This window comes from Eubalaena glacialis, chromosome 17 (assembly GCF_028564815.1).
Source record: "Eubalaena glacialis isolate mEubGla1 chromosome 17, mEubGla1.1.hap2.+ XY, whole genome shotgun sequence".
Taxonomy (NCBI): Eukaryota; Metazoa; Chordata; class Mammalia; order Artiodactyla; family Balaenidae; genus Eubalaena; species Eubalaena glacialis.
Window position 1 is genome coordinate 2,138,936 of NC_083732.1, and position 13,397 is coordinate 2,152,332.

Consider the following 13,397-nt stretch of genomic DNA (forward strand, 5'->3'; position numbering starts at 1 on the left):
AATATTTCTAGCAACATTATTCCTAATAGCCAAAAAGTGGAAACAACCGAAATGTCTACTGAATGATGAAAAGATAAACAAAATATGGCATAATCTACACCAGAGAAGATTATTTGGCAATACAAATAAATGAGGTACTGATGGGCTCTACTGCACGAATGAACTCTGAGATCGTGCCGAGTGAAAGAAGCTGGTCACAAAGGGACACGTCCTATATGATTCCATTTCTTTAAAATGTCCAGAATAAGCAAATCTTCAGAGACACAAGGTAGATTACTGGCTGCCTAGGCCTGAGATCTAGGGGTTATTTCTTCAATTAATTAAAATTTGTCAAATTTTCTAATTCACAATCACGACTGTGTAATAGGTTGAGGCTTTATTTCTCCACATTCTCGTTTTCCCCTCCTCTGTATTTTCTTTTGCAATAATAAAAGTTCAAAACTGGGTTTGCGGTATATCTTTATAATCCCTAAATCCCCTTGCAATAACATGCTTTATCCAGTCTAATGTAGACTCTTAAATAAGCTCTTTTTTAAAGATGTTTATTTAAATCTAGTTACAGTAAACTTTAATAGATGCTCAATTTTTTTTTTCATTCGATTAAAATGGTGTTGTATTGAATACAAATAAATGGCCTCAATAAATGTCAGGGCCCAGAAATCTTGTTACATAGAGATTTTCATTCTAATCTTTAGAAAAAATAATATCTAGTCATTGTATAAGGATTTTCTTCTCCTTTTTAAGTCCAAGCTCACTTCTGATAAATCTGGATACCAGAAACCTCTAGATAAGCCGTTGACTTCCATCTCACACAAAACTGCTTTCTTGCTGCTAACCTACTTGTAAATTTCCTACTGTGAGCATCCCATAACCCAAGAAGATTTTGCCAAACTTTAATTTCACTGGTTTATATCACAAAAATAATATTTTTGTTTGGTTTTCAAAATATAAAATATTATAATTTTGAATACACTTCCCCCAAATAACAATGATCTCTAAGAATATCACCCAATCCACAGGCCCAGTGATCGCCACTGTTGTCATGTATAAGTGCATACATATATACACTTCATACACATATACAAACAGATATATATCTTATTTTTAAGAGCAGTACTGTAAATCCTCTTCTGGACTTTTTTTTTAACCTAAGTATATTTGAAAAGTTAGTTGTGACATTTTACTCAATATCATGCCAACATCCCCATTTGTAGATATATCACACATTAGGGACCTAGGTCTCTATCGATAACGTTTATATTGTTTCCAATGTTTTCCTATTTCAAACGATAATGTGGAAAAATCCTTGGAGTTATGTTTTTTTAATACAATGCTTATAGTTATTTTCAGGAAAACAAAACCAGGGAAAAGGCTTTTTACTAGACTAGAATGAACTTCCAGTCAAGTGAAATAAAGACAGCTTTTCACCTGAGGTCTTCCAGATCGAAGGATTAGAGTCACCTGAGACGAGGCTTTGAAGGGGCTCCAGCCAAATCCTGTCCCCTTGGGTGGCTGCCAGGCTTCTGGTTTTCACCCTGGAACTGGGGAGGAGAAATGTTCCTTTCTACCCTTTTAGGTTATGTGGCTGGTCTAGGTATTAAATTGACATAAGACAGATTAAAAGAAGAAAATACAATTTTAATTACTTGCATATGCATGGAAGCCCCACAAAGATGTGAGGCCCAAAATGTGGCCAGAGACGGAGGCTTTTACACCATCCTGAGCTGAGGAAAGGGAGAGCGCTTGGGGGCTTGAGGACTGGGGGGCTTGGGGGTGGGGAGAGGAGGAAATGATGATGGACAAAGGTTGCTCTTGGGCTGACAAATCTCCCAGGTGAAATGTCACCTCCGGTACAGGCCCCCTTTGTAATGGAAATTTCTTTTATAAATGCAGATTCCCCTTACAAAAGGGCAACTTCTACTCCTCTGCAGTTTCTCAAAGTAATTAACTCAGAATAATCCCATGCCAACGAGGCACAAACTGGGATGACACAGTCTGCCACCCTTCACTGGGCTGTTGGTTTTCAAAGCTGGGGGCAGGGGATGGAAATTGACCAGGACCAAAAGCCGCAAAAATTGCTGTTCTCACCAAGATTCAGCTGTCTTTCTTTAATAATGCTCAACAGCCTGGGGTTAATTTCTAAAGTCTGAAAATGTTGATTCTGACAATTTTGGCCAGTTTTTTTGTTCTTGTTGCTTTTATGGAGGAGAAGATTTTCGAAGTTGTTACTATGGCATTTTCACTGACACCTGAGAACAAATTGATTTTTATATCGACTTTGTATCCTGGGTTCTCACTAAATGTCACTGTTATTTTACGTCGTTTTCTTAGTATTTTCTACATTGATTATTTCATCTGCAACTACAGTAATGACTCTTTTAACCCTTTCTTTCTAATCTGTAATCCTTGGTTTCCCTTTTTTGCTTTACACTGATTCAGACCTCCAGGACAGCTAGATGGAGGTGATCAGAGAACTACATTGCTCATTCCCCAAATAAAGAAGAAAACATTAAGCCATTCACCATTAGGTATGTCGTTAACTGTAGTTTTTCATAATTGCTTTTTATCAAGTCAGTAAAGTTTCTTTACAGGAGGCCATCAGACTGAGGTCTTAGCAGCCTATGTAAGCACACCAAAGCCTCAGCCTGAAATACTAATTGAGTTGTTATGAAATGATCCTGTAATATATCGTTAAGCTAAACTCTATTCTAATTATGCTAAATACCTAATCTTGAAGGAATAGAATATAAAGAATAACTACTCTCACTGATGCTGTCGACTGAAAAGAAATGCACAACCTGAAAGTTGAGAGTTATGCTTTATTCAATGGACATTCTGAGGACTTCAAGCCCAGGACACAGCATCTTGGATAACGCTGAGAAACTGTTCTGAAGAGGCAAGGGTGGGAGCCAGGATGTATAGGAGTTTTTGCAGCAAAGCCCAGATAGCTGGAACATCAAAAGATTACTGTTAATAAAAGAAAACCAGATATCTCAAGTTAATGAATTTAGCACTTTTCTTTGTATGGGAAGATGCAAGCCTCTGGGCTCATTGAAATCATTCCTTTGATATGCACCTCAGCTGTCTGGGGCCAGTATCCTGTGTTTTCTTGTCCTGAGTTTCCTCAGGGTGCACTGTTGCAGGGGGAGGACGGGGGGCTGCAGTGTCTGATGATTAGATGGCGGGGGATTATGTTTCCATCCTGAGTTCCCTCAGGGCTCACAATCGGGAGGCTGTAATGTGATGGCTTAATGGCTGTGACATCCTTCGTTTACTGATATGGATGGCAGGTGGCATTTTCAGTTCACAATGCTTTAGGTAGTTTTCTTCCCATAGGTGACACATCTTACCATCATGTAATACAATAAGGGGATTTAATTTACCCAATAAGCCTACCCTCCCAGGACACACGTTTGCAGGTATTTGTCACAGATAAAGAACAGTATATATCCTATAGTTGTACCTTAGTTGGGGAGCTAATCTTGACTTTGAAATTTACTCTTTTCAAGAATTAATTTCATTAAAGAATGAAATATTGGTATAGTCACAGCAATTCTTGTTTTTGGCTTTTTTTAGACACTTCAGAAAGTTATCTATTTTTCCTTATGAAGTTTTGATGACCGTTCTTTAAAAAACTTCTCTGTGGGTCCAATGTCATCTTGTCTCAGTGCAGACAAAGACATCACAGGTTTTTGCCTCGGGTACATAAACATAGTATACAAAAGGGCTTCACATTATTTTAGTGGGTATTTTCCAGTGATAATATCTTACCTCTATGAATTTTCTAATTAATATTTTGGAGTGGGTAGAAAATTTTTGAGTCAACAAAGCCATGCCCACTGTTCCAACATTATATTAAACAGTTATACCTTTAAAAGTCCTAGGTTGTATGTCATAAAATCCATTTTCTCACATATAGTCATAATACATTCACAATCTGTTTCTGAGCCAGGAGTAAATCACCACTGAGGTCTTTCACCAACTAGGAATAGAGAATAGACCACTTTAACCTTAAAACACCTAAGTCTTACAAAAGTTCATATTTTATCTATTTTATGATGTCAATTTCCACATTTTAACATCTCTGCAATTGAATATATCTTTCCATCAATGTGTCTGAAAATCACGGTCAGTGGCTATAAAAAGTATCTCTGAATGCATGTATGTGTGCAAATTTGGACAGAGATGTCCATATTGTCATTTACTTTGAGAAACGTATATTATTAGTTGAACATGTGTTCAGCTTAACTGGTGTTTAATATGTCTTTAAAATTATGCTACATTTCAACATTGAAGTAAAAAAATATGGAAATAAAGCAGAATCTAAACAAAACTTATAATCAATAAATTTGATAAATATTCATCGTTTGAGGAATGAGCATAATTGAGTATTGGCTCGTGACTCAAAAACCAAACTTTAAAGGATCTAAGAAGATACTTTGAGGTAACTTTGTTGTGTTCTGTTAGAAATATACTGCAAAAAGATTGTCTATTATACGGCATCCGATGTGAATTAAGGTAAGAAAACATTGCCCAATTCTTCCTAATGGATATATAAAAAATCCACAGCAAAGAAAGTCCAATTCATGCACAATCTGGTACTATTTTAAAGGCATCAGACATTAATGTGTTAGAAATTTCCTGTCTACTTTAGTAGAGCAGAAGCTACTTAATTTTCATCGTGACTTACATCAGGAAAAAATAAAACTATATAGAAAATACTGGTTTATCCAGTTTTTGACATGCCTTAAAGTTGCAATGTCGGTGCATTGAAGACCAAGGTGATGAATGCAGGTCGTGAAGAGCAGCACGTCACCGGAAGCTATGAATCACTGCTGGGCACTAAACGTTCTTCCATATTTAAGTCTAACCTGTACACCAGTTCCTAGGAAGGAGATCCTCCCCAGCGATTTGCTGTGTAGGCACAGAACCTGGAATGGGGGTCAGGTGAGCAGGGAGAATTGGCTAAAAGTTGCACAGCACGGAGATCCTGGAGCCCTAGACTGAGCCCTCACGTGTCTTGGTTCTTAATGCAGTTCACAGGCGTGTATTTGAAAAGGTGAAAAATGAGATGAAAGATGTGGTGACTCGGTTCTATTCCTGGCGACTTGTGTGGTCAACTGCAGCCCCTCAACATGTCAAACAACAGGCCTCTGAGTAAAGACTATAATTGCAGTCTATTGTCGGAAAACATTCCAATAACACCTTTGATATCATCAAGAAAGCACCAGCCTCAAACCTTGCAGAGTGGATGGCAGCGATGTGGAAGAAAACATCAGAGGGGAGCCTACTTTTCAGAAAATCTCCATCACTTCAGATCTTTGTAGCAGAGAGAGGAAAATAATTTGCAGGAAAGCATGGACATAATGACTTTGAATTAAAAAGTTATAGAATTCAGCTGGACTCAGAGTGAGGTTTTTGTAGGAATACCATAATCAATACATTGATCTTATTTTTTTTACTAATGCGCACGACATGAAAAAAGTCCATGTTTAAATAAGTATAGAATTTTTAAATTCTTGAGTAAAAGATAGAAATACAAATGACAAAATATTATGATGTAATTTATTTTACAGTGCTTTTTTCTTAGTAGTCCCTTAAATAATGACAAATCTTATAACCTATGGCACCATATATTAAATGGCATTGTGGTAATATTTTTATCCTTTTGTCTTATGGGATTTTTAAAAACCAGATAATTAAGAAAAAAGGATTTTGCGTTATACCTTGAGGATCAAGGAGATGGCTCTAAATATTTTTTAGTATGCCTCTTGAGTATAATTAATTGAAGAGTATAAAAACAGAAATATGACATTATATAATAATATAAAATTATATATTATTATAATGTATATGCTTCCAAAAGCTATTAGACTCCCTACAGGTAGACTATTGCTCTCTTTAATTAATTCTTCTTTTATTAATTATCACTATTGTTTACCAGAACACAAGGAAAGTATCCCTGCCATCAAGATATCATTTTACCAAACACAATGAATTAAAATGTGAATAAAACTCAGTATCTTCCCTAAAGATGCTGTGTTCTAGGGTGATGCTGTTGAGTAGAACTCAATTTTGCAATGAAAAACAAATCTATCAGCTTCTGGGAAATTACTTCCCATTTGCGAATTCACTCAACATTTACAAAAAGCCTACAACGTACTAAGTACACCACTAGGTACAGCGGACAAAGATAATGAAACACGGTTGCTGCACCCAAGGGAATTATGACTTGTTCACGGTATAAACATCCTCAATACTGTTGACCCTTGAACAACATGGGGAGTAGGGGCACCAACCCCCTGCCCAGTCGAAAATCCACATGTAACTTTCGACTCCCCCAGAACTCAACTACTAATAGCCTACTGTTGACCAAAAGCTTTACTGATAACATAAATGATTGATTAACATGTATTTTGCATGTTATATGTATCACATACTGTATTCTTACAGTAAAGCCAGCTAGAGAAAATAAAATGTTGTTAAGAAAATCACAAGGAAGAGAAAATACAGTATTGCACTGTATTGATCAGCACCATAACTTTACAAGATGAATTGTCAGAACCTACAGCATGAGTTTTGTATGATATAAAAGATTGTAGATGTTGTGTGTATTACTAACACGAGACATCAAAAAATAAAAGATAATGTGAAAAAGAAATTCATATTTATTTACAGGTATAACTATCTGTGCGTTGATAACAAAGAAGCAGCAGTATGATTGTTTCATGGTACCCTAGAGTCATTGATACAATTGCTTCATAGCCCAGCTTATACACTAATGAACAATAGTTCTAACCTTTTTCTGGTATGCAGTATCACAGTCATATTCAGAATACAGTATTGGAAACATTGTTACATTAAAAAAAAAAAACACACCTGGGCTGATAGGCTGATATGCAGTTTCTCCAATTAGGAGAGAGAGAGGCATACTGTCCAGTAATACAACTCTTTAAAAGCAAAGTTATAAGACAATAAGAAAACTAACACATTATCATATCACTCCCCTTATGCCTATGTAAGGCTAGGCTATCCACTTCAACACAAACCTTGCACACGATGTTGTACACGATGAATACTTAGGTGGTGATGATGACACAGAAATGTCTCATACAGTTCTTGCCTTTCAGTTACTAGATTTTCACACGAAGACACACAAATACATAACACGCAAATCTCCTAAATTGCATTGGGAATTTTTGATCAGTATGCATTAGATGGATCAGATGCTTTAGATAAAAAGTTGCAGAGGCACATTCTTTGATAATTTTTTTCTTTCAAGGTTTTATTGTTTTTATATATTTACAACACTTTGAGCTTAAGTCTACTAAGAACAAAATTGAAGAAAGGAAGCATGAGATTTCCAGAATCAGGTCTAGATTGTGAACATATTAGAAGAACAGACCTATTAGAACAGAGAGGCGACAAGTATGACTTCACATACTCCGTCTAACTGGTAATGACCATCCGAGGCTCCGGCAGTTAGAATTCAGACAGGATGCTCACTTAGGCTTAGTGAGACCAAGCGCTGGGCAATGGGAGCCAAAGGCACACACCTGTGTGCAGGTCGCCCTGATCCTAAGCTCATCCTCTATGTTCTAAAGCACAAGATGATTCTCAACCAATTTTCTTCATTTTATGGGAAAAAAATCCATATGTAGGCCTTTTTTCTATGGCAGGGATTTAAACTGGGTAATCTGGATCTATAAGAAAACAACAGCCAGCATGTTGTTAGGTATTTCATATCAGCATATCATAAAGTGAATAAGTCACTTGTACTACATTATGAATGGATATGTTTAAAAACTCGTTTGTTTTTATACATTGACATAGACATTTTATAATCTATGCATTCAAACTCTGAAGTGTTGGGAAGAATGTCATAAAAGTTACATAAATAGCTGGTGAGATTCCATTTGTGTCAACAGGAGGGCAAACACAGAATAACCTATTTTTTTTAATTCACAGAAAAAAGAATAATGATGATATAAAATTTCCCCAACCATCTTCCCATTAGGGGGATGAACACAGCTGAAAATATAACTCCTTTCGAATCCCTCTGAAAGATTTGCAGAATTTACATAAATTCCGCAGGGGACTATATTAACCGTGCTTCGTCAGCAGGAGTGTTCCGTATTTTATGGCTTTCTCTTATGCAAATATACTCTTCAGGAGATATATTTTAAGTTACATGAATTTAAAAGAATAAATCGTGAGTGCCAAGCACCTGTTAGAGGTACATGTAGGACTCTACCTGTAGGTTGTACTCTTTGATTTTTTGCATATCTTGTATTTTATATATTGAGAAATAAGTCCTATCTCTGAAAAATAATCCCTTAACAAAGCCACTTAATATTTTTTTCAAACAATTAAAAATTTCACAATGGTTAGTTGCAATAAAATATTTAATATCTCAAGTGGGATGCCCTTGACTATAAGGAAAATAAACCCTCATTTCATTTTGGCTTAAAAAATGAGGTCATTAATTATCTCCCAAACAGGAGGTCTGGAAATAGGACCGCTCCGACGATGGTGTGGCAGCGCTCAAAACACACTTCTCTGCACACGTTTGACTCTGTCCTCCTGATGCGCTGGCTTCATACTAAGTCTCCAATCATCAAATCCATTGGAGGTCCAAGGAACAAGGCAACTAGGAAGTATTCATTTCCCAACACCTTCCACCAAGAATTCCCTTCATAATGTTGAGTCCCCTGGTCATTCCTAAACCAATCGCTCTGGAGGAGAAAGAGATTATGAAGAAGGGCTTAATTTGAGGATCCAATGGGTGTTGAGGAGACAACCTCCAGAAGTCCCACATCTTAATCCTTGGATGTGATACCAGGACCAGAGCTTTCCTGGGGAGAACCCAGGGGCTATGAAAATAGCGCAGATTAATAAACATGAAGTTTTAGCTTCAAATCTCTATTATTCAGCTATCAATTACTAAAACAAACATTCTTTCCAGACAAATGAAAACAGTTGACTGACAAATAGTCTCTGACGACTGATAAGCAACAGCATCTGAAAGACAACGAGGACACCCACCTCTATTAAAATCTTGTTCTGGGCTGTTTTTGTAAACTCCAGCATGCCAGATGGTGAACGCACAGTGCCGCACTAGTATTTAAGGTCACTGTCACAGTCAATGTAAGAAGCTGCTATCTAATACACACACTGTGTCTCGTTCTACATTGCACACGCTGCTCTCTGTGGTCCGTGGACACTCGGGTTTGCATACAATGAACACAGAAGCTTTGGTAGGTGAATAATATACATGAATGGACTTTCTCTCTGTAAAATTGTTTGGGACAAAACAGCATGATTCAGTAGTAGTCAGGGTGCATAGTCTTCAGTCAACCAGGTAGATTCCACCTATGTCAACAGAGGAGCAGATACGGAATAACCTCTTTCTTAATTCACAGAACAAAATAATAATGATGGCCTGACTTTTCCCCAACTCCCCTCCCTAAGCAGTGAACATGGCTGAAAATATAATTGTCCTCCCTCTCCTTTGAAAGATTTGCGGGATTTGCAGAAATTCAGCAGGGGATCATATTAAGTGTGTTTCAATCAGCAGGAGAACTTTGTATTTTATGGTTTTCTTCTATGCAAAAATGCCCCTAGGATGACATATTTTAAGTTAAGTGAATATTTTAAAAATACAAGTGCGTGTACATATTAGAGCTGACGGTGAATGCATGAAAAATTGCTCATAATTTTAAAGGAAACCTTGCATTGATGGCCACACTCCTCCCTTTTGTGGGAAGTAATGAGCTTTGATTATAACTTGGGTTTTGATTTAAACATCCTCCTTGACTATTAGTCTTGAAGCTGTATATCTAATATGTCACTTGAGGAGCAAAACAGGAAAAAAAATTAATGAGGGAGTGAAAATAAGGAAGTCTTTTATATCTTGTTGCTGATGTAGAAGAAGAAATTTGTGTGGTAAAATAGAGTGACAACAGCAGGTGGCAGTGATGAAAAAACACAAATGTTCCTGGTATAATATATCGTATCCAGCACTCCTGATGTTGGGGGTAGCTCTTAGAGCTGAAAAGAAAGAGATAAAAGATAAAAATCCTCTAAAATTTGGTGCTTAAACCTTAAAAAGGTCAGCATATGATTTTATGATCTCAAATTAAATAATAGCAATGCTGGATCCCTATTAATTTACTAGCTGGGGTTACTGTTTAGCTCCCAGTCTGGCTTTCAAGTCATAGCCAACCTGTAGTACCCCTGGGACTTGCAAATGGTGTATAGCAGATCCGTGTTTTGGGGAAGGAGATACAGAAGAGAACTGTTCCAGTTTCTCTGAGGATTTTCCCTCTGTTGGTATAATGAATGGCCCTGGGAAACCCAAATGTCTTCCAAGATCTCCCTTGTTAAAGTGACACAACCTGAAGTGTGCAGTTAGCACTTACTGTTTGCTTAAAGTGTAATCCAAAAACCTCCATTCAAAATAAGGTGAAAAATATTAAAACATTTTTGTGAGTTAGTTTATTGGATGACTTACCAATTTGTTTTCCAAACACAAAGTGCAGGGATAATTGCATCTCCAATAAGTTAATTTTCATTACTGAATTTGGGAGGTGATAGATTTGGAGCCTATATCACTGATTTAAAAGGGCTTCTTTCAAACATGTGAGTTAACACTGTAAAGTCCCTACAACAAAACATATGGGAAAAACTTTTTGAACTTAACACAGGTAAAGATTTCTTAGAGAGAACAAACACACACAAAAAACTCTATAAAATCAAATAAGTAATAAACCAGACCTCCTTCAAATTAGAATCTTCTGAGCATCAAAAGACACTGTTAAGAAAATAAAAAGGTAAGCCCCAGTCTAGGAAGAAAATATTTATAATACATATATATGACAAAAACTTATATTCAAAAAGTAAAATCGAATCTTAGGAAATGATAATAAAAATACAAAACAAGGACAATGAAAAAGCAAATAACCAGAACAGACACTTTACCAACAAAGCTTTAGAATGGCCAAAAAAGCACATGCTCAGTGTGGGAAAACACAAATTAAAACCACAATGCAATACCTTGGAATGGTTGAAATTAAGTAAGAGGACAATAGTAAATATTGGCAAGATTGTAGAGCAATGGGAACTTGTGCACTGCTGGTGGGAATGGTTTGGTAGATCCTTACAAAGTTAGACGTATATAAACGGAAAATTTTAAAGGGCTGATCTCCATGGGTGTGAGGGGTAGATTACAAAGGTGGTCCCCAGCATAGAGGGTGCAGCAGAAAGCACCGCAGGCAGTAAGGCAAATGCTGTAACGCCACCGTTTGCCTTGACAAGCCCTACTCTACTCTGTGGAGTCTACCTCTGTTCAAGATCCCTTGTCTTAAAAACACATTGCTTCTATTTATAGTACACAATGTTCATTTTTAATAACTGTTAAATAATGTCAATACACAGAAAACTCAGATTTTGCAGGAAAAGATGGATTCTAAATTACTATACGAACTGTTTTATACAAGTAATTATCTAAATACAATAACTTTTTGTCCAACATATACCTAGATAATTCCTTAGAAATTATAGAAACCTATTAATACTTACAAGGTAGAGTGAGTATTAAATTACCTATTTCCCCTAGATATAAGCTTACATCTGCAACTACCTGCTGAACTTCTCAATTTTGAATGCCAAGTAGAACCATATATTCCAAAGAGTTACATATTTGAGTTTAGCACCTATAGACTCATCCTTGTTCCTGAATCCTGTTGCCCTGTTAGACGTGTTTCCTAGGTTTTCATTCCTGGTTCCCTCACCTGCTACCGAGTTGTCCTTGGGCATTTGTTTTAACCACTCCTTTCCTGAATTTTCCTACTTGTAAAATGAGATTAATAACAGTTTCTACCTCACACCTTTTTAATGAGGATTAAGTGCATGCTTATATGACACGTCTATAGAAAATATTACACAATTGTTAGCTTTTGGTATTCTTAGACTTATTTCACCACTTCATCTCACATAGACTCAAACATGGAAATAAAGATGTACCATAAAGAATGGAGGACACCAGAAATGCTTATTGAATATCAATTATATCTCAATATTGCTATTAAAACAAAAGAGATAGGAGAAAAACTCATCCCATAAAAGACAATTAACATACCCTACAAGAGGAAAAACAGAATCAATCAAGCTATCTAAAAAGAATGCTATAACTAGTATGTTCAAAATCATCCCAAGGATAAAGGGAAAAATAAATTCCATGAAATAAGATCAGAAATTTGTGAAGAAAAAATATAAGATGAGAAAATTAGTTACAAAAACTAGCCAGGTGGACTATAAAAAATAGACAATAGAGTTTAAATTGCCTAAGAACAATTAGTTAACAGGACGTTGCTCCCCAGATTAGAAAACTGGCAAGTAGAACTTTAGATATTATAGAAAATAAGAAACTATGGAAGAGGAAATAAGAAAATGGAGCATAGATTGAGAAGGTCTAACATATGTCTAATAAGCTTTCTGGGAAACAAAAAAATAGAGAACACAGTGAAGAGGAAATACTTAATGGATGTTGCCAGGAGTGTTTTGAGAAATTAAGAAAAACACGAATCCTAAAATTGAAAGATGTCCCCAAATAATAATCAATTGGGATAAATCGTAAATAAACACAAAATACACACTTAAGCATGCGGAAGGCAACTCTACTGAAAGAAATATTGAGTTAGAATGGATTTCCTGAAAGACTCAACGTAGACAGTAACTCATAAATCAAGCTGAATTTATTTCTCTCCAATAAATGGAAGGAAGCCTGCATAGTCAAGGGTTAATGTCTGAAAGTTCAGAAAAATTGTCCTGGAGAGACAGAAGTAGAAGCTTCCAGACCCTGAACGGTTTACAAGGTACGTATAGAGTTTTGAGTGAAAGCAGCTGCTGAGTGAGAGGCCTATCAAAAAGGTCAATTCTGCGTCTGAAGCCTCAGCCATATTTGCACACACGCACACACACACGCACACACACACACACACGCGAGGCAGTCAATTAGCTTCAGCATTTCTGTAGGGAGGCGAGTCTGGATATGTGTTCGGGACAGCTCCAGTGGCTTCATTAACCTTGAAGATATACAACATAAAATACAGCCATAGCAGGTATTGATGTTGTTACAGACATATGCAGAGTCCCCAGGTATTAACTCAAAGCTGTAGAATGAGGAAAAGAGTCTGATACCCAAGGTCTCTGTGAGTCAGGCCAACGGCCCCCTGCAAAATAATAGGGGAAACGGCAGAATTTTAAAAATAAAATAACAACATTAAAAACTATAAAGGGACAACATTCAGAATAAACAGTTGTTTCCAAGTTGATAAAATGCTATAAGACAATGTACTAACATCCCCAAAATGTGAAGGAAAATTACTATTTAAAAT

At 36.5% G+C, this 13,397-nt stretch overlaps 1 long non-coding RNA gene across 3 annotated transcripts in view; it reads right to left on the reverse strand.

Moving 5' to 3' along the window:
* Nucleotides 1-8,982: 8,982 nt before the first annotated feature.
* The window catches only part of LOC133077133 (uncharacterized), a 308,335-nt gene continuing 303,920 nt past the window's right edge, over nucleotides 8,983-13,397 (reverse strand). For all 3 annotated transcript variants that reach the window (XR_009697667.1, XR_009697668.1, XR_009697666.1), the window contains 2 exons: nucleotides 10,514-10,663; nucleotides 8,983-9,372 (listed from right to left, as the gene is read on the reverse strand). This is a non-coding gene — a long non-coding RNA (uncharacterized LOC133077133). The remainder of the gene's footprint in view (nucleotides 9,373-10,513; nucleotides 10,664-13,397) is intronic.